Source organism: Rhinatrema bivittatum, chromosome 8 (assembly GCF_901001135.1).
Source record: "Rhinatrema bivittatum chromosome 8, aRhiBiv1.1, whole genome shotgun sequence".
NCBI classification, from domain to species: domain Eukaryota; kingdom Metazoa; phylum Chordata; class Amphibia; order Gymnophiona; family Rhinatrematidae; genus Rhinatrema; species Rhinatrema bivittatum.
The window spans coordinates 11,052,875-11,079,978 of NC_042622.1; the positions used below are offsets into that span (position 1 = coordinate 11,052,875).

General features: G+C 47.8%; 1 long non-coding RNA gene across 1 annotated transcript; it reads left to right on the plus strand.

The window, feature by feature from the left end:
* The first annotated feature begins 836 nt into the window (after positions 1-836).
* Positions 837-27,104, plus strand: LOC115097398. The gene is made up of 3 exons (XR_003858271.1): positions 837-1,015; positions 23,115-23,200; positions 25,667-27,104. It is a non-coding gene; the product is annotated as an uncharacterized LOC115097398 (long non-coding RNA).

Consider the following 27,104-nt stretch of genomic DNA (forward strand, 5'->3'; position numbering starts at 1 on the left):
GGGGAGAGGGGAGGAGGCCAGGCAGAATATATATCCCAGCATGCACCTGGCCACAAAAAAACCAAAAACCAAAAACGCTGCAAAGCACTGCTGTGGCCATCTGCTGAGAGTCCAAGCAGCCCCGGGAGGGAGGCTCTTCTGAAGGCAAGGCCAGATCTCCCCGTTCCTAAGGGGTTAGGGGAGGTAACAGTGGCAGCTCCCCCCTCCCCCTCCTGCATTCCAATCTCCCCCATCTACCCAGGATCTCACCTGCTCCCTCATTTTGCTGTATTGTATCAACAAACACAGGGGTAACATATTCCAAATAAAGTTATTTGCCAATGTAAATTAATATTGCAGACATCTCCCGAACAAAAGGGGCTTTAATTCATCTCAGGGGGAATCATGTTAGACTGACATACTATCAACAGCTTCATTTGCATATGCAGATATGTCTAATTATTCAACATGCAATTAAAGGCTTGTGTGTCAGCAAATGGAGCTAATTAGGTACATTTATCTGTGATTATCAGCTTTATTACAAAACAAACTAGATTTCCCTTCACTTCACAGGGAAGCCCTGTCAGGGAGTGGGGCCCAGCTGGTCAGGAAGGTCAAAGCTGAGTCTCTCTGAGTGAATGAGAGAAATATTTGCAGAGCTAAAATAGGTCAGAGCAAGGCGGGTGGAAGGGTATCAGGTGCCCTTGGAGAACCTCCAGCCTTGCCGGCCCCCTCACCTATCAGCTGAGGAGGGGGGAACGGCAGCGGCAGGGCAGAGAGAGACTGAGCCAGCAGTGGATGGTAGGGGAGAGGCAGTGGGAGGGCTTCAGTTTAGCTGCCGTGGGTGAGTGGTGAGGCTGTCTGAGAAGTGCCGGACCTTCCTTAAAAGTGGCTGCATGGAACCTGGAAGTTTCCAGGATTTTGGCACCTGCCTAGTTTGCTTAATGGAAGAGACAGCCTTGGCTCAGAGGAGATTCGGCCCGTCCCTAAGACTTGTGGATGAACGTTTAAAGAGACAAAAGGAAGGGAACAGCAGGTATGAAACACAAGCAAAACTCTTCCCATTTTGCTTTCTTTAAAAATAGATTTCTAATTAATTGCCAGTGAAAAAGCAATCACATCCTGTGTTTAAAAATATGGCAAAGACATCCCCAGCATTTCTTGGGGAAAATCAAATCGATCCACTCTCTGCTGGTTTTAGAGCAGCCTTGCTCCAGATCTTGTACTAACTTTCAGCTTCGTTCCAAGACGTTTGATCGTCACTACTCCCATGCAACAGGCTGCTGCTTTCGTGTCAGCTCAGAGCCTGTGGGTGCTTGATTGTCCTGTCCTTCTGCATCCTATGTAACCCCCGCCCTCCAGGTACATGAAGTGATGGAATGGGACTCCCCTGGTAATGCACGGACTTCCATCTCCAACGTGTTTTACGGGTTCTTCCAAATGGCCCATGCAGATGTTGATGTGGGGACCTTTTGGTGACAGCTTGGGTTGACCCCAGTGTATTCCACCTGCGCAGTTAGGACACAGAGGAAACTCCCTCTATCCCCTCCATGATCTCTGACTCCATCCACAGGGATGGGCTGGCATAACAATGGAGACTGACATCTTGTATCAAATTCCAAACCCATAGCAACTTATCTACATGATGAGAAGAGAAAATCCCGGGCTTCCAGAACAGTGAATATTACCGCCCCTGCTGACCAGGAAGATCAAACTCTTATCTTCTCTACTGCCTTTTCTTTCTCTCAGCCCTAAGGGAGGCTTGGGCTGTTCAGACTTACCCATGTCAAAAACTGTCATGCAATGGGCACCGAATGCATAATCCCATTTCCCGCAGCGTTACTCACACCTCAGCACGCTCCACATCACCATCCTCTTCGTGCAGGCTTCCCCAGACCCTGTCCCTCGATGCCCTCATATGACGTCACCCCACCCGTGCTCCTGTCCTGCACCTCTCACGGGCAGTTCCTCGGGGGGAGCAAACGCCACTCTACGCTCAGGCCTCTGGCATCTCCATTAACGGCTATTAATCAAGTTTACTTAGGGAATAGCCACTGCTATTAATTGCATCAGTAGCATGGGATCTTCTTAGTGTTTGGGTACTTGCCAGGGTCTTGTGGCCTGGATTGGCCACTGTTGGAAACAGGATGCTGGGCTTGATGGACCCTCGGTCTGACCCAGCATGGCAACTTCTTATGTTCTTATCTCCATTTCACCAGCCCGGTAAGCTCCTCAGGGAGAGGAGAAAACTGCTCCTTTCTCTCTGTGCTGGTTCCCGGGACCTCAGCCCAACAAAGAACCCCTTAGGGCACCCCCAGTTTTGTGAAGTCACCCCCATTTCCTGCATTTCTTCCTCTTGCTGCAAGGTAATTCCCCTGGGGAGAGAAAAACCCACTCCTTGCCCCTATGCAGCCACCCTCTCATGCTTCTCTGCTCTGGTCCAAACCCCACAACAAGGTGGACTCTTCTCCGCTTCGTTTTGGCCTCAGGCCTCTCTCCTGGAGGGGAAGAGGTCCCTGGGCCTCCCAGACTGCAGGCTGACCACTCCTCTCGATTACAGAGCTCAAGGTCCCTAATCTGCACTCTGTCCCGGCAAGGCCACAGGTCAAAAGGGCAAAGCCCTGCCAAGACCTTCCCCCTTTATACTGCCTGCTTCTCTTTCAGCAACCAATCAGAAAAAGCCAAACATTTAAGAAAATAGCCACACACTTTCCCGCATCACATGATCAGCTGTCTCAAAACGATCACAAATCTAAAATGCCATCCAGTGGTCAACCAGTGTTATTGCAGGCACAGACATTTTACATTTCCCAGCATCAGACAGGGCTGATAACTCCGGGGTCTCCCCACCCAGTCTTCTGCTAACAAAAGGCAGAAATAATTGGGGGATTCCCTACATCTGTATTGTATTTTTTACTGATTATTCTGTATCCCGCTCTGGATGCTTTTGTAAAAGGATGGATTAAATGAGGAATGTGATTTTGTTTCAAATGAAAGAAAATTTAAAACAAATTTCCTTTATCATTTCCTTTCATTTTGAAAATGGCGCTGGCAGTTGGGGCAGCTTGGGATCAAATCTGCCCCAAGGCACCCAACTGATGGGGTAAGATCCTGGGTAGAGGGTAATCTCCAGCAATTCTCTCTGCAGCACTGCCATTGTTGTCAAAGTCACCAGTTTCTTGGGGGAGAAGGTTTGTGAGATTATGTGTGTATGGTGTGTGTGTGTGTGTGCCTATATGTGTGTGAGATTATGTGTGTATGGTGTGCATGCGTGTGTGCCTATGTGTGTGTGAGATTGTGTGCCTGTGTGTGTCTGTGTCTATATGTGTGTATGGTGTGTGTGTGTGTGTGTGTGAGAGAGAGAGAGAGAGATATATTATGTGCCTGTGTGTGTGTATGAGAGTGTGAGCGTGAGATTGTGTGCCTGTGTGTGTCTGTGTCTGTATGTGTGTGAGATTATGTGTGTATGGTGTGTGTGTGTGTGTTTGCGTCTGTGTGGTAGGCTCTTACAACTGTAAATTTCTAGTGGATTTAATGGAAGTCAATTAGTGCTGTGGAAAACTATCCTTACAACTAGAAGAAGTATTTTGCCTTAATGAATACAATGGAGGTTTTGGTGTTTTAGCTGTTCCTGTGGGTTATACTCCTTGGGCTGCGTTTGTGTGTGTGTGTGTGTGAGAGTGTGAGCGTGAGATTGTGTGCCTATGTGTGTGTCTGTGTCTGTATGTGTGTGAGATTATGTGTGTATGGTGTGCATGCGTGTGTGCCTGTGTCTGTATGTGTGTGAGATTATGTGCCTGTGTGTGTGTGTGTGTGTATGAGAGTGTGAGTGTGTAGCCCAAAGCATCATCACTGACAGAGCCAATTCAGGAAATCAAATTCCCCCATGATTTACGATTTCAATAACTTTGGGAACCAAAGAGCAAAGGTAATTTTCCAAATGATCCCCACCTTTTGAACTAGGCCTGTGCCTGAATGAATTACCCCCCACCTGAGCGCCGTGATTAATGGTGGGAGAGGAGCAGGCTGGGTAATTCTGTTGTACGGAATGGATGAATTAAAGCCATGCAGATGTACAGTATAGGAATTACAAATCCAATTTAAAGGGAGGAACACAGCAGAGAGGGAGAGATGGGGGTTGGATGCATGGCAACATCTCTCAGCAGTGATGATCACCATTTCTCCTTTCCATGTTGCACTGCTAGAAATAGCCCTGCAGGGAGGGGAGGGAAACGCTGTAACCCAGATAACGCTCTCCTTTCCTCGCTCCCAGCCTGTTCTCAGCGCGCTGCTTCTGTAAGCTGCACATTCAAAGCGGACTTGGATACATCCGGAAATACTGCAGACAGTTGGGGCTACTTATAAGTCGGTTTCCCATTGTTCTGCTGAATCTCTCTCTCCGCCTCTGCGCTGGGTAAATTATTCAGTTTTGATTGCTGTGCTTGTGACTTCACAGTGCCCGCTCCATTCATGACGTCACGCGTTCTCTCCCTTTGTGACATCACACAGCCCTTTCCGGTTTTATCCTGATACCGAAGCCTGCCTAGCTTTTTAACCTTCTCTTTCATTAAGAGCTGCAGCTTCTGGAGCCTCGGCAATCATTAGCGTGCATGGCTCGGGCTCCTCTTCATTAAACCCTCACACAATGCCTGCTAGTGGGTTTGGTCACTCTGCAAGTGACCTGTGGTCTAAGAAGCAGGACACAGGGAGGGAAAGGAAGTTCATTCACCTTAGCAATCTGGGGCATCCAGGTAAGATCACAGAGTCGGGGGGCAGGAGGGACGGGTGCTTATGCAATACTCTGCCTGGGAGAGCTGTATGTCTCGGTTTCTTTAAGCGTTTTTCTTTCGCACATGCTTCTAGATCTTTGTATGGGGAGAAGATTTTGTGTTTAGCTTCAGGCTTTTGTTGTCTGTTTGGAAAAAGATGTGACTGACTGATACTGTGGGCCATTCGTACTTTTTAGTTCACCTGGTCCACATAATCTGACCCACTCCCCAGCAGGGAAAAAGGCTGAGTTCTGGCTCTTGCCAAGGAGCGGTGTCCGGAATAAATCAAAGGCCAGGCCCGATCAGAGGCTGAGACCCTTCCACCTGCGCTGTAAAAAGCTCCCATTCCCAGCCACTCTCCTGCTCTGAGTTTTACAAACACTTTTATATGTCTCGGCTTCTCCCCACCCCCCAGAACAGCTATTTATTGTCTATGCTTCCTTTTTATTTCTAGTATGGCCCCTTCTCTGCTCTGCGTTTGCCCACATATCCCTCACTTCTCAGCAGTTACAACTCACTTTCTGTACAGGGAAGGTCCTGCGGAGGAAGGGAGCAGTGAACTGCCCCAGCAGATAAAGAAGCAAAAAACAAAAAAAACTGAGTCATCTAACAACCAACAGGAAAAAGGAGGACAGCTCTGCAAGGAGAACATCAGAGGATGTTTAAAACTGGAGACCCATGAAAGCAGAGAGATTCAGAGGCCCAGCATTTCATCACTGAATACAAAAGTACTTATTAGCGTCTTCGGAAAGAGGAGTTGAGAATCCAGGATGCATTTCCAGCCAGCGCTTTAAATCCACTCAGGGAATTTTTTATTTTTTTTTTTAACATTTTAAGTGTCTTTGGCGATCCCCAGTCTGATTATTCCTAGTTCTCAGGAAATATTGGAATCACCTTCCAATTGATGGGGCTGTGCGTAAGCAAATTAAGTTATGAGCAAGAGAGGGGCCTAGAGAGATTCTGGCTGAAATCTGGACGTGAACACTTAGGTCTTGCATGGATTGGACAGGTGCCAGCCCAGGGTGTGATTAATGAGATTTAGTGCGGACTCCCCTGAGACGGGCTCGGGCACCAGCTGAGTTCCTGCTTTTCTCTTTTCCCCTGTTGCGGTTTCAGTAAACGTCCCCCGGCTATTCTCCAGCAGAAAGAGTCCCGAGGCCTCTCTCTCTCTCTCTCACACTGCTCATCCACCCCTCCCAGAGAGGATGCAGATCTCTAGCTCATTGGGGTTTATGTCCTGGACGTGCGGCCACCCAATCCATTTCTATGTCTCCAGGCGAAATCTACTCTACCGGTGTCATTACCGAGAGATGCGCGTTTAACCTGCTCTAGTAATGGATAATTCTACCTCCATCCTAAGGGACGTGGTCACGGTTCTGACAGAGAGAGAGAAAGCCATAGTAAACTAGAAATAAAAACCCCTATTTCTAATAGAAGTATCAGTACCGAGCCATTATTCTGTACTAAGTATGGCCAGACAAAACCAAGAGATGCGATCAGATACCAGGACAATGTGTAAGAAAAATAGAGAAAATCTTCTGCATTGTTCCTCCTTCTTTCTTTGAGAGATATCATCACAGTCTTAATGCAACCAGCCCAGTGCTCTCCTGGCAAGTAGATGCAGCTCTTCCTGATTTATATCTGGGGCAAGATATTATTAAATGCTCCATAGCTGCTCTGGATTTCCCCAGGCACGGAGAAGATCATTTGGTAAATGCCATTGATATATTTTCAAAAGCATTTTACACGTGTAAAATTGGGTCATGGGATGAGGGTGAAAGTAATGTAAGGAAATGTTTTTTTTACAGAGCGGATGGGAGGGTGGATGCATGGAACGGCCTTCCCGAAGAGTGCTAGGGACAAGGGCAGAATCTAAATTCAAGAAGCCATGGGGAAAAGGCAGAGGGTCTGTGAGGCAGTGGTAGGGATTGTAAAGCTGAGTAGCTGGTGCGGAGAGGCAGAGGGGATAGGCTGTAATGGTCTTTTTCAGCCTTCGTGTTTCTATCTTGCAATTTCCAGTGGATGAGCCGTGCCACCTTGTTGTGCCTTTCTGTGTTCAGGCCTTCCGACCTCAGCACATTACACCCAGGGATTGCCAGTTCTGCCTCACAGACTCTGCGCTTGTCTGTTTTACCATTTATTTCTTGCTGTGAATCATCTGGTGCATAGCCCACTGTCCTGTATCTCTCAGCTTTAGGCTTAAGGCCACCTCTCCCTATCTATTCCTGTATCACGTTCTGATCCACATGGTATTTGCTGAAGTAACTCCTTGTATTTCCTGCCAATTGTTTGTCTTTAGTTTTCTATTTCTTTAGAGTTTTTTCCTCTTGTTTTACACATTTTGTTGCTTCTTTCTCCAAACGCGCTGGTAGGTTCTTACTCTTTTCTTCCGTTCGTGGGAATATTTGTCCAATTGTAAGGACGTGCATCCAAAGTGCGCCTTCCAATCGCGTGTTAAGCTGTGCGCCGGTCATGTGTATCCTTGAGGGCCGCTCCCCCCTTCCACCGGAATGGGGGTGCGCTTCACAATTGCGCAAACTGTGGCGTCTACCTTAGGGCACGCCCGCGGCTCCTTGGTTGCCGGGTGCAGGGGGTACATGCCAGACAAGGCCCGACCTCCTCTGAATGAGGCCTCCGGCGCCTTCCATTCCAGATCGATGAGCTGCTGTGCTGCTTGTAGGAGGGGGACGTGGTGAGCCGCTTGGCGCGGGCCCTCTAGCAGGGGGTTCATCCTAGGTTCCCCTGGGGTGCCCTGGCCCGGGATAGCCAGCTCCGACAGGCATTGAGAGACCAGGCCTGGGAGATCCTCTTTCAGAAAGAAGCGCCTCATGGTCCGCTGTGGTTCTATCCCCGAGGGAAGTTCTCCCTCCTCGGGGGGGCTCGTCGACTTCCTCAGAACAATCTGAATCCCCATAAGTGGGGCTTCCGGGTGGCGAGTGGCCGTGCCTAGGTCTTGAGGGTCCAGGGGCCGGGTCATCCGCTACGTATGGACCCGTTCGGGGATCAGACTGCATTTTGACAAAGGCATGAATCCCCTTGAATAATTCCACCCAGGAGAGCGAAGCAGGTTCTAGCACCAGGTCTCTTGGGTTCCCTGGCTGCTCACCGCGGCCTGCTAGGTCCGGGGTGTTCCCTGAGGAACTGGCAAGTAGGCTGGGCTGGGACCGGCCCTGGCCTGGGACTCCCAGGGCCTCCTCACATTGGGCACATAGGGAGTCTGCTTCCTCGCTCTGTGTGGCTCTGAGGTTGCATGCTGAGCAGAGGCCTAGAGCTCTTATGCCTGATTCTGGAGGTGCCGGCTCTGCCGACGCATGGGCTCTCCTACCTCCATCTTGTCTGTCATGCGGTGTGTTCCCAGCCGGAGTATGCGCCTTGTAATATGCGCGAAAGATGTGCGCCTACTAATGTGCGCTTATCCATGTGCACTTATCAACGGGCGCCTATGAACGGGCGCCTATGAACGTGCGCTTAGCAAAGTACGCCTATGAACGTGCGTTTAGCAACGTGCGCCTATCGACTTGCGGCTATCGATGTGCGCTTAGCGACGTGCGCTTAGCAACATGCGCCTTTCGACGTGCGCTTAGCAACGTGCGCCTATCGACGTGAAACAAGGTGTCTTCAATGTGCGCCTCTATGAAATATGCGCCCAATTATCTTTGGGCTCCCAACATAAGCGCCCGTCGCCTGTGCGCTCAGTCTGGCCTGAGCGCTAGAGCGAGGCGACGAACCAGCTAATCAACGTGCGCCTAGGCAGAAGGTGACGGCGAGCAGGCAGGCAAAATGGCGACCTCCTTGGCGGGCTGCCACGTAGGCAGACCCCGCTAGTCCACACTTCCTCGGAGACCCACAAGTACAGATGTACGCCTTACCTTGTCTTCGGCGCTTCCCGGCTGCGACCCGGGCGGTCTCCGGCTGCGGGGGGGGAGAGGGTGATTACCGTCACCGCCGCGCTCGAGGAAGTGCACACGCTGCCTGTAAGCCGCGCCCGAGCCCTTCTCACTCGGGGGCTAGGTCCCTGCCGCGAGTCGGCCACCGGACCGAGGCTCTTACCTCCTAGGGACCACGGAAATCACCTCGGGGAAACTCAACTGGGGGAGGGACCCGAGGGTATCACCGCAGGAGTGCGGGGCTAGGATCTTCTATGGATTTAGTCGTTAGAATTTGGAAAAACGCTCAGCGAGCGTGAGGTAGCTCCGAACTGCTTTGGAGACGGAAATTACTGAGCTTCTGACGTCAGATCCCTCTCCAGCTGCTAGCACGAGCACACTATACCCACTTGTTCTGAGTCCATCTGCTACACGCTAGGAAATAAGATTTTTAAGCTCCGTGTACGCTGCTTGCAGAAAATCACTGGATGGACGCGCGCTCCCATTTTACCGCAAAGGTGTTAACACAGGCTGCAAGCGAGAAGAAAGCCCGGCCGGGGCTTAATACGCTGCTGCTGCTGGCTGGGAGGAGGGAGGGAGGCAATTTAACACACTTGTTAGGAAGGGGGGATTTCAAAGGCCCACGTATTTGAGTAAGAAATGAAACAGGGAGCGCTGGATATGCTTATTAGCTCCCCCCGGGGTAATAATCTTGTGCTGAGAGCAGCTGTAATACATACAGATTGGGCATAATGGCAGCAGAGCTGGCCCCGTGGCTCGGAGCAGCTGGGAGCCACGGAACACGCTGGCCAAATAAAAAAAAAATATGAAATGAAATTCTGTTTTCACGTAACCTCGTGATTTAATTTCATGCCACATTATGCCAATTTCAGGGAGGCGAGGCCTCGCGCTGTGCTCGCCGGAGCCGGGCAGCCCTCCGCCTATGGCGGCCCCCAGTTCACGGGCAGCCTGAACGTGTTTCATTAGCACAATCCAGTGGCAGCGGGCAGAGAGGGGGGGGGGGGGCCGCGTTCATTTTCTCTGAGTCCTTTCTTCCTTGCACAAAAAAACAAAAAAAAAAATCAGGCATTGAGAAGACTGTAAAACTGTACGAGAAATTCTCTAAAAAAAAATCCTCCTGCCTTTTATGCTTTAAACTGTGTATAAAGCATAATAAGATGGCACAAGCAATGCCTGGAAGAACAGTGGTTTCTGATGCACCTCGAACCTAGCAAAGACAAACCAGGACCTATTTTTCACATTTTCCATCTCACTCCCCCCCCCCCCCCCCCCAGTCACCATCCCTTTCAGCCCCCTTCCTCCACCTTTCCAAATACGTCTTTTTGTGATCCTGCGTAAAACTAGCCCTCTCCAGCAGCATCCGAGTCCCCACGTGGAAATCCTGGCTTCACTGTGCCAGCCAGAGTTTTCATTATTCCCTAACCTGGAATTTAGTGTTTACTGTTCGGTGCATTTCTGGTAGGAACGGTTCATTTTCACTCTCACAATCATTCCTCTCTTTTGCTGAGAGCTGCCCCTGAGAGGAGTGAGTGATTAGGTGGCACTGCGCCTTTAAGAGGCAGCGAGAAGGCTACGAGGGGCTGGCGGCGCCACTGCAGGGGACCAGCGCTTCCCTCTGCTGCTTGGACGCTTTGTCTGCCGGAGGTGATGAGAGAGGTTTTCCAGGCAGAAAAGGCTGTGGAGTGAAACCCGGGGCCTTGTACCCTGGGTTCCCTTCCTGCCTCGGGCTCCTGCTTTCGGAAGCCGGGAGCCTAACTGGGGAGAGATGAGCACTAAACCTAACAGCAGAGCAGCATCGGCTTGAGCGACCAATCAGGAGCCACAATTGACGTCATAGTCTATCGGGCCGATGCCATATCGGCACTCCCCGATTGAGCGCCGCTCTGCTGATGCGCGCCCAGCCACCTCTCCTGGGCGCGCGATGCAATATTTAAACGATGGTCACGCGAGCAAAGGAGGCGCCGAGGGAAAATTGCGCGTCCCTAGCACCTCCTTGGCATTGGGTGGCTGTCAGTGCAGGCGGGGAAATGGACGCCCAGTACCAGCATTCGTTGTCCTCCCACCTCTGGCACAAGATACACGCATGTGCGACTATATTTGGCGCCCAGAATTGTTTTGGGGGGGTTTTTTTTACTTCAATCTGCGTTCTGTGGTTCCTCCTAATATTGCGATGATACTAAGCCGGGGAATGACAGAAAGCAGGAGTTTTCTTTTTCCAGTGAGCCCCGGGCTGGCGTGAAAAATTTGCCGCGGCCAATGCCACGGGTGCATTGGCCGCGTGGGAAATCCTTTGAATTGCGGGGATTAGCGAGCAAGCAAACCTGCTTTGCATTTGCTTGATGACCCGGGTCAGTTTATAAAACAGTTGCAGTCGGTGCTATTTGGGCAGGCTTGTGAATTGGAATAATTGATTTTGATTTCTGTGCTAAGGCAGCTCCAACGGTTTCCTATATTCTGCTTTTATTCTCATTTGCAGTTTGTTATTTTGTTGATTATATTGTATGGTACAGCTTGGCACATATTATTGTTATAAGCAGGATGTAAACACTTTAAAATAAATAAATAACGATAGCCTCTTGTACATAGGATTTACAGGTGATGACCGCTATTAGCTACGCCCTAGATTGGTCGCACGTTTTCAATGTGCTAATTCCCGTATCGCATCGGAGGGGTTATGGACGTGCATCCAAAATGCGCCTTCCAATCGCGTGTTTAAGCTGTGCGCTGGCTGCAGCGCAGGGTATCGCATCGGCCTGTACGGTGCTTCGTAATGAGTCGTCAAGCTGGACCAAGCAGCTGAGCATCCCCAGCACCTTGTGAGCCGCGAGGCTGTGTCCCTGACTCCCTGGTACTAATGGGGATTATCTGTTCGACTTTCTCAAAGTTGCTTTTACCTAAGCATTGCAACATCCAAAAATATTCCCCATTAACCTCCTGTCTGAAACCCAAGAAGTAACTCCCAGAGCTGAAACCTGGCTTTTTTGGCTGTTCCGTTCCTGGGTTAGTACAAGAGTCGTTCGCCACTTTGCTATGTATATTCTGCCTTATGGAAGAGGAGGATAATCTCATTGAGTCGGCTGACTATGGGGTCCATTGTATCTTTATTTGACTTTTTTTGCTTGATTTCTGGTTTTGCATTTTGCTTATTGGTTTATTGTTATTGCCACTGCTATTTGTACATTTCTTGTATATCGCCAGACATGTTTTAGATGTGTATCGTTTGTAATGTGTTTTCTTTGCCGTACCCTGCCGGGAGTGCTAATTTAGTGATTGGACTGGTAAGACTGGAAATAAATAAAGAGGACTACTTTTTGGGATGTGAGTCCATGGTCCATTCATACGCATGCATCCTCTCAGAGCTCCTGTTTCCCCTCCACATATCCTGGCTATTTGGCATGGACAGGACACTAGGGGACACGCTTACAGACATAGCCATAGCATAAGCCTTCTTGAGACTCTCGCACTCTGGGGAAAGTGGTGCGGATGTGGGAACTGTTAGTAAAAGCTTTCCTTGGGCCACAGATGGGGTTAAAACAATATCAAAACTGTACACAATGCTGCAGAGAACTTAACCCTGTCCACATTTATCTGTGACATCTGTAAGTGGTAGAAGATCCTCTGCCACAGATCAGAGAATCCCCCCCTGCAAAATGAGGAATCATTTTGTACTTCTCGAGCACCTTCCCAATTTTATCTCCAGGCGCTTTGCACGTTTTTTTCAGGCCTGATAAATCTGTTTTGGTAATGCAGCAGTGCGATTCAGACCATGGGGTTCCATGCAGGGCCGTGCCCCCGGGCACTCCACGTCCAGGCTGGGATGTCTGGGGGCTGCTGCTGATTTCACTGGAGAGTGGTGGGGGGGTGGAGAGAAATGGAACAAAACGCGTTCTGAAAACAGGAATTAGCCTCTGAACCAATGTGAACAGAGCCGGACCAAAGAGAATCGCAGGCACAGTAAAATCTGTTCAGGGAAGGTGAAGTGGCTCTGGGCTGGGGTGTTGTGCCCCTGCACAGCTGTTTTCCAGGTGAATGAAGAATGAGGTCTGACTTATTAAAGTAATAAGGAGCCTTGCGCACCGAGCATTTTCCCCATAGACACAAAATGAGAAGGAAAACCTTTATTTATTAGCGAGGGTCACAAGAACTGTGCACCCCGACCTCCCTCGGCGCCTTCTGCATCACAGGGGCCATGCTCCCAACACCCCACCCTGTGACATTTCCAAGGCTGCCGGTACGCGCGCAGGAGTGAAATCATCCGAACGCCTGCAGCTTGCTGGGAGCTGTCACATTCGTGGCAGGGCTGACAGACCCTTCACGCAGACTGACAGCTGATTGGCTCGTGTTGTAGGTGAGAAATAGAAATAAAGTAAGAGGGAGAGAGATGGCAGCATTTTGTGACGCATGGGGCTTTCTCCTGTCCCACAGAAATTTGCTATGACTGTGACTGCAGCTTCAAAATGCTCAGTGTCTCAGCAATAGTCCGGCAGCAGCTTTAAAAGTGCAGAGAAAGTGCTGATTGTAGGGCCTTCATCTGCTGTGGTAAGTTGATTTGCTGGGAAAGAATGCTTAAATCTTTTTAAACAAACCCTCTTAAATAGTTAAACCTCTACAGGTTGTGTTCGCTGTGGTTAGTTTTTAAGGCTAGCATTTGTTGCAAGTGTTTAGAAATAGATGGCTGCCTTTACTCGGTCCCGAGGACGCGATGAGAGCAGCTCGGCACCATCGCTGTCTTTTCCCTTGGAACCTTTACCGCTCGGAAAGTCGAGTGGAAGGGAAAGCTTTGGGGAGGAGGGGAGGGGGTTTCCCCCTGCTTACTCCCAGCCCTCCCTGATGCGGCGGATGGGGATTTCGGAGCTCCTCCAGCTCTCTCAGTCTTCGCTGGGGTCGGAGGGAGCGCCCAGCAGTCGGAGGTGGAGGCAGAGGTATCGCTTAGCCCTGACGCCGGGATTCCTCCTTCCCCGAGGTTCCCCACTGCTGCGTTACCTGCAGGAGCTTTGGCTCCGTTGGTGTGAGGCCAAACTGGCAACATAGGCCTGCTCGAGCCTGCACGCCTGAACCCTCCCCTATTACACTGGACAGTGTCTTTATAGGCCTGCTCGAGCCTGCACGCCTGAACCCTCCCCTATTACACTGGACAGTGTCTTTATAGGCCTGCTCGAGCCTGCACGCCTGAACCCTCCCCTATTACACTGGACAGTGTCTTTATAGGCCTGCTCGAGCCCTGCACCCCGGAACCCTCCCCTATTACACTGGACAGTGTCTTTATAGGCCTGCTCGAGCCTGCACGCCCGAACCCTCCCCTATTACACTGGACAGTGTCTTTATAGGCCTGCTCGAGCCTGCACCCCGGAACCTCCCCTATTACACTGGACAGTGTCTTTATAGGCCTGCTCGAGCCTGAACCCTCCCCTATTACACTGGACGGTGCCTTTATAGGCCTGCTCGAGCCTGCACCCCGGAACCCTCCCCTATTACACTGGACAGTGTCTTTATAGGCCTGCTCGAGCCTGCACGCCGGAACCCTCCCCTATTACACTGGACAGTGTCTTTATAGGCCTGCTCGAGCCTGCACCCCGGAACCCTCCCCTATTACACTGGACAGTGTCTTTATAGGCCTGCTCGAGCCTGCACCCCGGAACCCTCCCCTATTACACTGGACAGTGCCTTTATAGGCCTGCTCGAGCCTGCACGCCTGAACCCTCCCCTATTACACTGGACAGTGTCTTTATAGGCCTGCTCGAGCCCTGCACGCCTGAACCCTCCCCTATTACACTGGACAGTGTCTTTATAGGCCTGCTCGAGCCTGCACGCCTGAACCCTCCCCTATTACACTGGACGGTGTCTTTATAGGCCTGCTCGAGCCTGCACGCCTGAACCCCTCCCCTATTACACTGGACGGTGTCCTTTATAGGCCTGCTCGAGCCCGCACGCCTGAACCCTCCCACTATTACACTGGACGGTGTCTTTATAGGCCTGCTCGAGCCCGCACGCCTGAACCCTCCCCTATTACACTGGACGGTGTCTTTATAGGCCTGCTCGAGCCTGCACGCCTGAACCCTCCCCTATTACACTGGACAGTGTCTTTATAGGCCTGCTCGAGCCTGCACGCCTGAACCCTCCCCTATTACACTGGACAGTGTCTTTATAGGCCTGCTCGAGCCCGCACGCCTGAACCCTCCCCTATTACACTGGACAGTGTCTTTATAGGCCTGCTCGAGCCTGCACCCTCCCCTATTACACTGGACAGTGTCTTTATAGGCCTGCTCGAGCCCTGCACGCCTGAACCCTCCCCTATTACACTGGACAGTGTCTTTATAGGCCTGCTCGAGCCCGCACGCCTGAACCCTCCCCTATTACACTGGACAGTGTCTTTATAGGCCTGCTCGAGCCTGCACCCCGGAACCCTCCCCTATTACACTGGACAGTGTCTTTATAGGCCTGCTCGAGCCTGCACGCCTGAACCCTCCCCTATTACACTGGACAGTGTCTTTATAGGCCTGCTCGAGCCTGCACGCCGGAACCCTCCCCTATTACACTGGACGGTGTCTTTATAGGCCTGCTCGAGCCTGCACCCCGGAACCCTCCCCTATTACACTGGACAGTGTCTTTATAGGCCTGCTCGAGCCTGAACCCTCCCCTATTACACTGGACGGTGTCTTTATAGGCCTGCTCGAGCCTGCACGCCTGAACCCTCCCCTATTACACTGGACGGTGTCTTTATAGGCCTGCTCGAGCCTGAACCCTCCCCTATTACACTGGACAGTGTCTTTATAGGCCTGCTCGAGCCTGCACGCCTGAACCTCCCCTATTACACTGGACGGTGTCTTTATAGGCCTGCTCGAGCCTGCACCGCCTGAACCCTCCCCTATTACACTGGACAGTGTCTTTATAGGCCTGCTCGAGCCTGCACGCCTGAACCCTCCCCTATTACACTGGACAGTGTCTTTATAGGCCTGCTCGAGCCTGCACCCCGGAACCCTCCCCTATTACACTGGACAGTGTCTTTATAGGCCTGCTCGAGCCTGCACGCCGGAACCCTCCCCTATTACACTGGACAGTGTCTTTATAGGCCTGCTCGAGCCTGCACCCCGAACCCTCCCCTATTACACTGGACAGTGTCTTTATAGGCCTGCTCGAGCCTGCACGCCTGAACCCTCCCCTATTACACTGGACAGTGTCTTTATAGGCCTGCTCGAGCCTGCACGCCTGAACCCTCCCCTATTACACTGGACAGTGTCTTTATAGGCCTGCTCGAGCCTGCACGCCTGAACCCTCCCCTATTACACTGGACAGTGTCTTTATAGGCCTGCTCGAGCCTGCACGCCTGAACCCTCCCCTATTACACTGGACAGTGTCTTTATAGGCCTGCTCGAGCCTGCACGCCTGAACCCTCCCCTATTACACTGGACAGTGTCTTTATAGGCCTGCTCGAGCCTGCACGCCGGAACCCTCCCCTATTACACTGGACAGTGTCTTTATAGGCCTGCTCGAGCCTGCACGCCTGAACCCTCCCCTATTACACTGGACAGTGTCTTTATAGGCCCTGCTCGAGCCTGCACGCCTGAACCCTCCCCTATTACACTGGACAGTGTCTTTATAGGCCTGCTCGAGCCTGCACGCCGGAACCCTCCCCTATTACACTGGACAGTGTCTTTATAGGCCTGCTCGAGCCTGCACGCCTGAACCCTCCCCTATTACACTGGACAGTGTCTTATCGGCCTGCTCGAGCCTGCACGCCTGAACCCTCCCCTATTACACTGGACAGTGTCTTTATAGGCCTGCTCGAGCCTGCACGTTGGAACCCTCCCCTATTACACTGGACAGGTGTCTTATATAGGCCTGCTCGAGCCTGAACCCTCCCCTATTACAACTGGAATAGTGTCTTTATAGGCCTGCTCGAGCCTGCACCCTCCCCTATTACACTGGACAGTGTCTTTATAGGCCTGCTCGAGGCCTGGCACGCCTGAACCCTCCCATATTACACTGACAGTTGCACCGGACGGCTCTGTTCATCAATGGAGGCTTTCACGTGTTAATGAAACGCACAGCAGGACTCCCCGTCTCAAGGGCCCCATTCTGATTCAAATGGCAGATTACTGAAGCAATCCCCCGAAGGGGAAAATGGCTGCTCTTCAGGGTTCTCTTTGTTCAGCATAGAAATGTGATCCCATCGCAGGACGTGAGACTCTTTGAGAACAGCAGAATCTTTGTATTCCAGACCTTCCTGTGATGGCCATAATCTCGCCGGCTGAGCTTTTTAAATCATATAGGCGGGACGCTCCTGGTCTTTCCCGTAGTGCCAGGCCTGCTTTGGTTAACGCCTTTTACCTCCTTGGAGGGAGAGGGGCAGCGAGTTGGGATAATGCCCACGGTTCGGCCTTCCAAGCGGGTGAAGACTTAGACATGGCAGCCATCTTGGAATCCACAGTGAGCGATGAGACCCATCGTTTTCCTGTCTTCAGGAGAGAGACTTGGTTCTTTGCCTGTTCTTTTGTTCTGCTCATTTTGCCTTTATGGGGTTCACAGTCCAGGTTTTTCCTGATTTCCACACATCTACGCAAGATGGCAGGAAGACATTTGTGGCTATGCCCTAGGAGGTGGTTTCCTTGGGGGGGCGTTTTTTTCTCCTCTTTCCCTGCAAATGTCTGGTTGTTTTTTCCCCACTGAGAAATTTGTATTTTGTGAGCCCTCACAATTGTGTAGCGTTATTAATTCTAGGGCTCTTAATGAGAGTCCTCCTGCTGCCTAATGTTGTGGAGAGAGGGTGGGAGTGTGGGGTTATGCCTGCATTATTGCATAATGTTTGATAAGCTTCCTTGGGAATAGATTTCCTTTTTTCCTCTTTTCTTTGTCTCTAACTCCCTGCTTTTCTGGGCCCTCTGCAGATGATGGTGGTCTAAGTTAGCAATTCAATATATTTCAATGTGAATAATATGTATATTTTTCATCTATTTTCTTTTTCCTTTTTTTTTTTCCTTATCAAATGCTTTTTTTTTTGTAGCATGATATGCCTGTATTCATATATTAAATTATAAATAAAGAGTAAAAAAAAAAAGAAATAGATCTTTGGGGTAATTTTGTACCGGTAGAAATCAGATTGGAACGAGACATCAAAACATTCAGAAAAAATGTAAAAACATGGCTATTTAAGCAAGCATAGCACAAAGAGAATCAGGAGTAGAACCCAGGGAACTGTTAGTTGCGGTCAAGCAAACGCCCACACAAATACACTCCTTCCTTCTTAAAGTGTGTCTCCTCTCCTATATTCTAATCTCCACCTTTATCTTAAACTTCAAAGTTAAGTAACACCAAACGTTTAGCAGAGTTAGAAAATCTAGACATAACTTATAACACTCACCAAATAGCACTTATTATGATATATTGTTACAGTATATTTGATGGCACCTGTTTAAGAGTTAGAATTCTAGACACTTTATTCAACATAGTTTTTGTGCCTTATTGTGAACCGTTGTGATGGCACCCGCTTAACGACGGTATAGAAAAGATGTTAAATAAATAAATAAATATTAATAATTTTATGAGTTTAGAGGCCGTAGACTGCCTTAAATTTATAAGTTAGTATTTGTTTGCCTCTGTTAAGAATTGTGAGAGTTTAGAGATACTGGGCTTTGAGCTAATTTTGTGAGCTTGTAGAAGTTAATATTTGTATCAGAATTGTGATTCTGCAAAGGTCACTTACTTCATCTGAAAAGGTGACAGTACAGGTCCCTAGGCAAATAATCATTACTTTGATTTCCACCCACTCAAGGCCCTTTTTCTGTTAAATAAATAATCAGTCCCCCCCTCCCCCGGTTAGGAGGAAATACTTCAGAATAGAAGTAAATTAGCAGTTTTGAACAGTGACGTAGCCAGAACTGATTTTTTTTGGGTGGGCACAAGGTTAACGTGGGTGGTCTGAGCCCTACTCGTATTCTTATTGATAAATAATGCCATATACTGCACCCTAGAATGGCTTTCTAAGTACTTTGCAACAGCCATTATGCATCGTGCATGGAACTTTAAAATATTTTTCCTCAGTTTTTCAAGAACTTACCAGAATTTTAAAAAAATCATGTAATAAAACAAAAATCAATGTATTCTTTCATGAATCCTCTTTGCAGAAAGCCAGAATTCATCATAACTTTAATAAAATAGCATTAATCATCAGAACAGGTGCAGAGCAGAGCTAGGACAATTCACATTACAACCAACATGAAAAAAAAATAAATTCAAATTCTGGTGTTACCTCAGCACAAAATATCCCTCCACTGCTAATAACAAGTAACCTTATGAAAAAACAACAATGCAAATACTACACCAAGCCCTAGAACATTAATACACCACTTACTGGAGAAACAGAACAAGCTGGACTGCTACAAATTCCTACAGAGAAACTACACGCTAGCAGCAATACTACACCTCAGTCACACACAGGCAAAACAGAGACCAACCCTTACCTGATATAGAAATAAGGGGCTGCAAATTACTAACAGAAAAATGCAGACAAAACCGAAATAGAAAGCCTGAGGAAACCAGACACTGAATAGTAGAATACAGAAGAAAGAGCAAAATACAAAAATATAAGAACTACACATTCCCAAAGATGGAATATTCCAATTGCTAAAATATCAAAATAATTTGTGGGTGTTTTTTTGTTTTTTTTTTTACTTTTATTGTCTGATCATTGTATTTTTCTAATCAGTTTGTCTTGGTCTCTTTTTTCCCACTTTTCCCTTATTGGTCATTTCCTAATTCTTTTTCAGGGTCTCTCTTCTCATTCTGTTTCTTCTCCTACTGTCTTCTTCCCTTCCTCCCTCCTTCACACACACACACACACACACACACACACACACAGAAATTCATGCATTCACAGACTCCCTCACAAGCTCTCACTTTCATATGTTCCTCCCACCCAACACACACACACACAAGCTCTCATTCTCACCTTGTCTACCACAATGCTTCTCAACCAGTCCTTGGGGCACACCTAACCAGTCAGATTTTCAGGATATCTACAATGAATATGCATGAGATAAATGTGCACAGTGCATGCAAATCTATCTCATACATATTCATTGTGCCCCAAGGACTGGGTTGAGAAGCACTACTCAACCAATCACGCTTACACACACACACACACACACACACACACACACACGCTCTCACTGTCATATGCTCTCACACAAACACAAGCTCTCACTCTCTCTCACACACATCCCCAGGCTCCCATTCTGATACACAGATGCACACTCAGGCTCCCATTTTTACAGATAGACAGATGCACACTCAGGCTCCCTTTCTTATACACAGACAGATGCACACCCAGGTTCCCATTGTTACACACACATGCTCCTATTCCTATTCACACTCATACATTGAGGCTCCCAATCTCATCCACACACACCCACTCAGGCTCCCATTCTCACACACACCCAGATTCCCATGCTCACCCTCACACACATGCACCCAAGCCCTCGTGCTCATTCACACACACACACACACACACACACACACACACACAATTTCCATTCTTACACACAAACCCAAACTCCCATCCTCATTCACACACACACACCCAGGCTTTTATTCTTACACACACACGCAAGCTCCCATTCTCACCAACCCACCCACATACACGCACCCAGGCCCCCATTCTTATCCCCCCACTTACCCCCAAGCTCCCATTCTCACCCACACACACACACACACATACCCAGACTTCCATTCTCACACCCATATGATTTGTATGTCATACAGGAACACGGTATATAAAAATAATAATAATAATAATATACACAGCCAAGCTCCCATCCTCACCCTCACCCCCACACACACATATACCCAGGCTCCCATTCTCACCCACAAACACACACAGGGCCTTTTCATGAAACATGGCCAAACCCCTGCTTCCACCACCACGGGGATAGGATCCAGCGATGGCATTGCTACTCCAGTCCTCCTCTTCATTGTCCCAGGGATGGGAACCCATGATGACCTTCGCCACCATGGGGATGGGATCCTATGACAGCACTGCAGCTCCGGCCCTCTTCTTTGCCCTCCAACAGGACTCTTCTGGTGTTAGACAGCCCTGGTTGGGTGGGCTTGAGCCCAAAGTGACTGGCTACACCACTGGTTTTGAATAACATACAACTAATCCTGATTCTAGTGATTGACTAATTTTAATTTTGTTGCTAGCCATTCACAAACTAACATAAGTCACTTAGTTTTCAACTTAAAGACCAATGAGGTAAATATTTAGACATAGCTGACTAAGGGCCCATTCTGTAGCTATGAGAAAAATGCTTAGTAAATCAGGCCCTAGGTAAGTTCACTGGATAATTTTGAATATCGCTAAGTTAGCCAGATAAGTAGCTCCTCCCATTTATGCCCCTGGAACACCTCTTTTTTTTAAATGGCTAGATCTTAGCCGGATAGTAACCTATCTAGCCACATAAGGGGCTGAATACAACAAAACTTGACATTTAGACAGATAACTTTATCCGTCTAAATGGCTTTTGACTATGGACTTCCTTAGATCTTAAAAGTCACCAAATACTTTAAAACCCCTTAAATTGAGAGACATACCTACTCCACATTCTGCTTTTAAAGTTTTAGCAACTTAATAAATTAAGATGCAGACAGAAGTCCAGCAGCAGGTTTGGGGCTATCCAGACTTTTGCACAGGGTGCCACATGTATGAGTATCTACCTGTTGGCGAGATGTTCTATGTGTGCACCTGGGGCAAAGACCTCCTGTGCTCTCAGAAACACATCCATTCTCTGGAGGCTAAAGTGACATACTTGGAAGAGCTGAGGCAGAGAGTTCTATAGAGGAGACCTTCAGGGACACAGTAGAGTCTCCCAACGACAGTCAAGCAACCTCTGTGCTGCTTTGGAGAAGCAAGGTCACCGGGCATGAGACCATCACCCTGGTGTGGCAGGAAGTAATCCTGTAGCTGGGATCTGGGATCAAGGTGATGCCTTATCCTCTCACACCAAGGATGTGTCTTCAGGTTCATGTGCCCAAGAGGAAAAAGTTAGGAAGACCATTATAGTGGGTGATTTAATCATTAGAAATATAGATTGCTAGGTGGCTGGTGGGCATGAGGATTGTTTCTTAACTTGCCTGTCTGGTGCAAAGGTAGCAGAACTCATACCCCACCTAGATAGGATTTTAGACAGTGTTGGGGAGGAGCCGGCTGTCATGGTACATGTGTGCACCAACGACATAGGAAAATGTGGAAGGGAGGTTCTGGAAGCCAAATTTAGGCTCTTAGGTAGAAAGCTTAAATCCAGAACCTCCAGGGTAGCATTCTCTGAAATGCTCCCTGTTCCACGCGCAGGTCACCAGAGGCAGGCAGAGCTCCGGAGTCTCAATGCATGGATGAGACGATGGTGCAGGGAAGAGGGATTCAGTTTTGTGAGGAACTGGAGAACAATCTTGGGAGGGTGAGTCTATTCTATCAGGATGGGCTCTACTTAACCAAAGTGGAACCAGGCTGCTGGCACTAACCTTTAAAAAGGAGATAGAGCAGCTTTTAAACTAAATGATGGGGGAAAGCCAACAGTTGCTCAATAGCATTGGTTTGGAATGATGTATCTTTAGAGGATACTAACAAAACAGGGGACATAGGGCATTCTGATAGAAAGGTTGCAATAAATGCTAAATTAGCCCAGGTGCCTTCAAGAAAAGAGCAGACGGAGCAGAAAGATGTCTAATTACCCCATCAACTGATAAGCAGGTTGTTAATACAAACAAAAAACAAACAATGTCTCTATAGAAATGCTAGAAGTCTAAAAAAACAAGATGGGAGAGCTGGAGTGTATAGCACTGGATGAAGAGGCAGATATAATTGATATCTCAGAGACCTGGTGGAAGGAGGATAACCAATGGGACAGTGCTATACCAGGGTACAAATCATATCGAAAAGATAGGATGGATCAAACTGGTGTAGGGGTGGTACTATATGTTAAAGAGAGCATTGAGTCAAACAGGATACAAGTTCTGTAGGAATCAAAATGCAATGATAAATCTTTATGGATAGAAATTCCAGGTGAGAAGAGGAAGAGAATAACAGTGCGGGTATATTACTGCGTAACAAAATTAGCAACAGAGTAATAATGGGTGTTTTCTAATACCCCAGTATTGATGAGAGGGGGAGCTATTTTAGATCACTTGGTAACAATCATCACAACATGATCCAATTTGACTTAATAACTGAAGGGAGGAAACAAAGGAAATCTACTGTGATAGCATTTAACTTTCAAAAGGGAGACTGAGATAATGAGAAAAAAGGTTAGGAAAAACTGAAACAATTGCATCAAATCTGGTATCATTTATCCTTATCAACAAACCAAGAAGACCATTAAGATAAAGTTAGCCTTCCTAGACTCAACCGAGGATTCCTTGTAGCCATCGGAGGATGGAGCGTGTGGTGATAATTACCAAGAAGTTCACTCCCGTCCTATTTCTTTTTTAGAGGATGGCCTACCTTGCACTCAAGGCATATTGGGGGAGTATTCAGTCCTGACATTGCCAGAGGCAAGTACAGCAGCAACCACCTTAGTGAGTATCTGCAATGAGTCCAAGGACTGCCTTTGTGTCTTCTTATTTTTATAATTCTTTCCAGTGTGGAGTGGCTTTATTTAGATTCTCTTGGTTATTACAACTTTGTTTACTTTTTTGTAATAACATGTCAACAGCAGCTATAGACACTTCAGTTGTACAACCTATGCCACGATGGTACCCCCAGGTCCAGTAGAACCATACTAAAACATTTATGGAACTGGTCCTTCATGACTTGGAAGGTAATTTACCCCAAATTGCATACAATCTGAATCAAATGGAGATGTCGGTATTAAAAGAGCTACAGAATAATGCCAGATTAGTATTTAGACCTGCTGATAATGGAGATATGATAGTGGTTCAGTCCAGAGATCAGGACTTCACTGAAGAGATGCTCATTATTAAAAAGAATGCTGGGGATTATTAGGACAAGAATGGAGAATAAAACAGAGAATATCCTAATGCCTCTGTATCACTCCATGGTGCAACCTCATCTTGAATATTGTGTGCAGTTCTGGTCACCGCATCTCAAGAAAGATATAGCAGAATTAGAAAAGGTACAGAGAAGGGCAACCAAGATGATAAAGGGGATGGAACAATTCCCCTATGAGGAAAGGCTAACGAGGTTAGGACTCTTCAGAGACGGCTGAGGGGAGATATGATAGAGATTTATAAAATAATTAGTGGAGTGGAGTGGAATAGGTAAACACAAATTAATTGTTTATTCTTTCAAAAAGTAAAAAGACTAGGGGACACACAATGAAGTTATGAGATGATACATTTAAGACAAATAGGAGAAAATAATTTTTTACTTAATGCATAATTGCATTCTGAATTCTTTGCTGGAGAATGTGGTGAAAGATGTTAGTGTAGCTCGGTTTAAGAAATGTTTGGGCAAGTTCCTGGAAAAAAAAGTCTATAAACCATTATTAAGATGGATTTGGGGAAATCCACTGCTTATCCCTGGGATAAGCTGCATGGAATCTATTGATCTTTTGGGATCATACCAGGTACCTGTAACTTGGATTGGCCACTATTAGAAACAGGATGCTGGACTTGATGAACCTTTGGTCTGACCAGGAATTGTAGGGAGATATCTTATGTTTTACCCCTGAAAGCAGCAAATATGAATCATAATAGCCAAGAAATGTACCAGCCAGATATTGACAGGCTTAAAAGCACTGTCACAGCTCAATGGTAAAAGAAGAAACTTGCCCTGATGAGAACTTTACACTGAAGGATACTTTATCTAGAGTAGATGTGATTCGGTTATTTACACTTTCAGACAATAGAAGGACTAGGGGGCGTTCCATGAAGTTAGCAAGTAGCACATTTAAGACTAATCAGAGAAAATTCTTTTTCACTCAACGCACAATAAAGCTCTGGAATTTGTTGCCAGAGGATGTGGTTAGTGTAGTTAGTGAAGCTGGGTTCAAAAAAGGTTTGGATACGTTCTTGGAGGAGAAGTCCATTAACTGCTATTAATCAAGTTTACTTAGAGAATAGCCACTGCTATTAATTGTATCAGTAGCATGGGATCTTCTTAGTGTTTGGGAACTTGCCAGGTTCTTGTGGCCTGGATTGGCCTCTGTTGGAAACAGGATGCTGGGCTTGATGGACCCTTGGTCAGACCCAGTATGGCATGTTCTTATGTTCTTATGTTGTATGCTCCTATGTAAATAAAAAGCAAGGCAGAGGGATAATGTAACTTAAGCTCACAAGCCAGAGTGAGGAACAAGCCAAGGCAAGGTCCAGAGGTCGGAAAGACCCCACCCTTGGAAGAAAGAGGGGGACAGTCTGAGACAGAGAAAAATACTCTGGCATAAGAGCTTGGCATGCAGACATGGCAGTTCTCTCCCCTCCCCCCCCCCTTCCGAAGAAATGGGGAGGGGTGAAAAGACCTGCAATGCGGCAAAGACCCTTCACCTGCCACATGACTATGCATGAGCTTATGCATATTTATCAGATGGAAAGTATAAGACAGGGGGGCAAATAAGGAGAAAAAGGACCCTGAAAAGGGAGCAAGACCTGAAAGAGCGAACCCTGAGAGCAACCCAGAAAGGTAGAGTGAAAGGGGAGTCCAAAGCAGACCCAGCACTCTCTGCTATCAAGGAGGGAGAAGACTAGGTGTGACCAGAAGACCGGGGAGAGGAGACACCCTGACGAGAGATGGAGGTGAGCAGTCTGAGGCGACAGGGAACCGAGAGCTGCCCAATAGCTCTTCCACTATGGGAAGGGACCCAGAAGCAAGCCCAGACAGCCGTTTGCTCTGCCAGAACCCGTCCCAGAGTCAAGTCTCCTTGCTTGCCCACATTCTCCAGCTCTCCAGCTGGAGCCTGCTTCAGAGGTAAACAGGGGAGATCATCTGAAGTCTGGACCAAGGGTAAGTAAGTTAGCCATAAGTGTTAATATATTAAGCAGGCTAAGGTTTATGGCATGTGTGTAACCACAGTAGTTTATTCACAGTTGCTTGAAGAGAACAGATTTTTGGACCCTCGACGCGGACCGTGTTTCGCCACATGGGCTGCGTCAGGAGGGACAGGAGCCCAAAGGATGAGCAGTAAGGCCAGTTCTGTAGGAGTGATGAATATGTAGAGGAGCCCTGCAGAGGAATCAGATGAGCTTATAACAGTTACCAGGGAGTGCAGCAGCGTCTTCTGAAGATAATTGTTTTCCAGATTAAATGCAAAGTACTGGGGATGCTAAAGAGTGGTTCCAAACAAGGGCCAATTCCTGACGGCTCTGCAGGGCCACCCATGGTACAGAACTCTCTTTAGGGAAAACTTGTGCTTAGTGGCCAGGATGTTAGAGACAAGAATTGTTGTTATTTTAAAATTGTACATCAAATCTGATAGATAAAAGTCTGTTTCTGAGGAGGACACATTGTCTTTTTCCTGACTTAGGATCGTGAAGTAAGGTGCGAGGGCCATTGGAAGTGTTCTGTGGCAGACAGGACCCTGCACCCCTAAACTTTTTTACAGTTTAGTAAATCGTATGGACTGATGTTCTGAAAATGCTTGATGACATCATAAGGCGCTTTGATCTTCCTGATATCTCAATTGGACTGAAGCAAATTGACCTGGTTCTCTATAGGAAATAAAAGTTTAAAAAACCCAGCAATTCTAAGAAAGTGGAGAGAAAGGGGTAAGCGCACATTAAAATGAGTTTGGGGTCGCTGGGTACTCTACTATCTGTGCCAGAAATTTGCCTGACATTGAATGGACAGTTCAAAATGTATTAGGGGGTGGGCATTATAGGGGGCACAGATGGACAGCCAGGATGAGCCTATGCAACCAGTTTCAAAAACCAGAGAGGAAAGCCAAGGAAAAGTAATTAAGGGAATCAGGTATTCAAACTGAATTGTCTGAAGAGATGAGATTTCAGTTTTGACCAGATGTTTGCCAAAGAGGAAGCCTCTTGAACATCTGGAGGGAGCTTATTCCAATGCAAAGGTACAAAGAGATAGCACAGTCGGCAGTGCAAGTTGATCCTATGTGTATTGCAGTATTAGTATCCTGTGACATTCCCAGTCTTCATCCGTCTGCCCATAGACTGCATTAGCACATAACCACAGGTACGGACATCACAATTCTTTCCTTCTGTTGGGAGCTATGAGGGAACATGCATATGCTCCAGAATAAAAAAGGGCTGAGCGTTTAAAATGCAGATTAGTGCTCCTGGACAGAACACACCCCAAAAATTGGTTTTCTGCTGCCACCTAGTGACGAATGGATGAATAGCATGTCTCAAACCGCAGGCTCAGTGACTATAGTTACCAAGTCATCATTTATTTGTGGCAAAATTTTCCAACAGGAGCATTCAAAGTAGTTACAATAACAAATGCAAGAATATTACTGATACAATGCTGCACCAGTATGATAATATAGCAAAAAGTGAAAATATT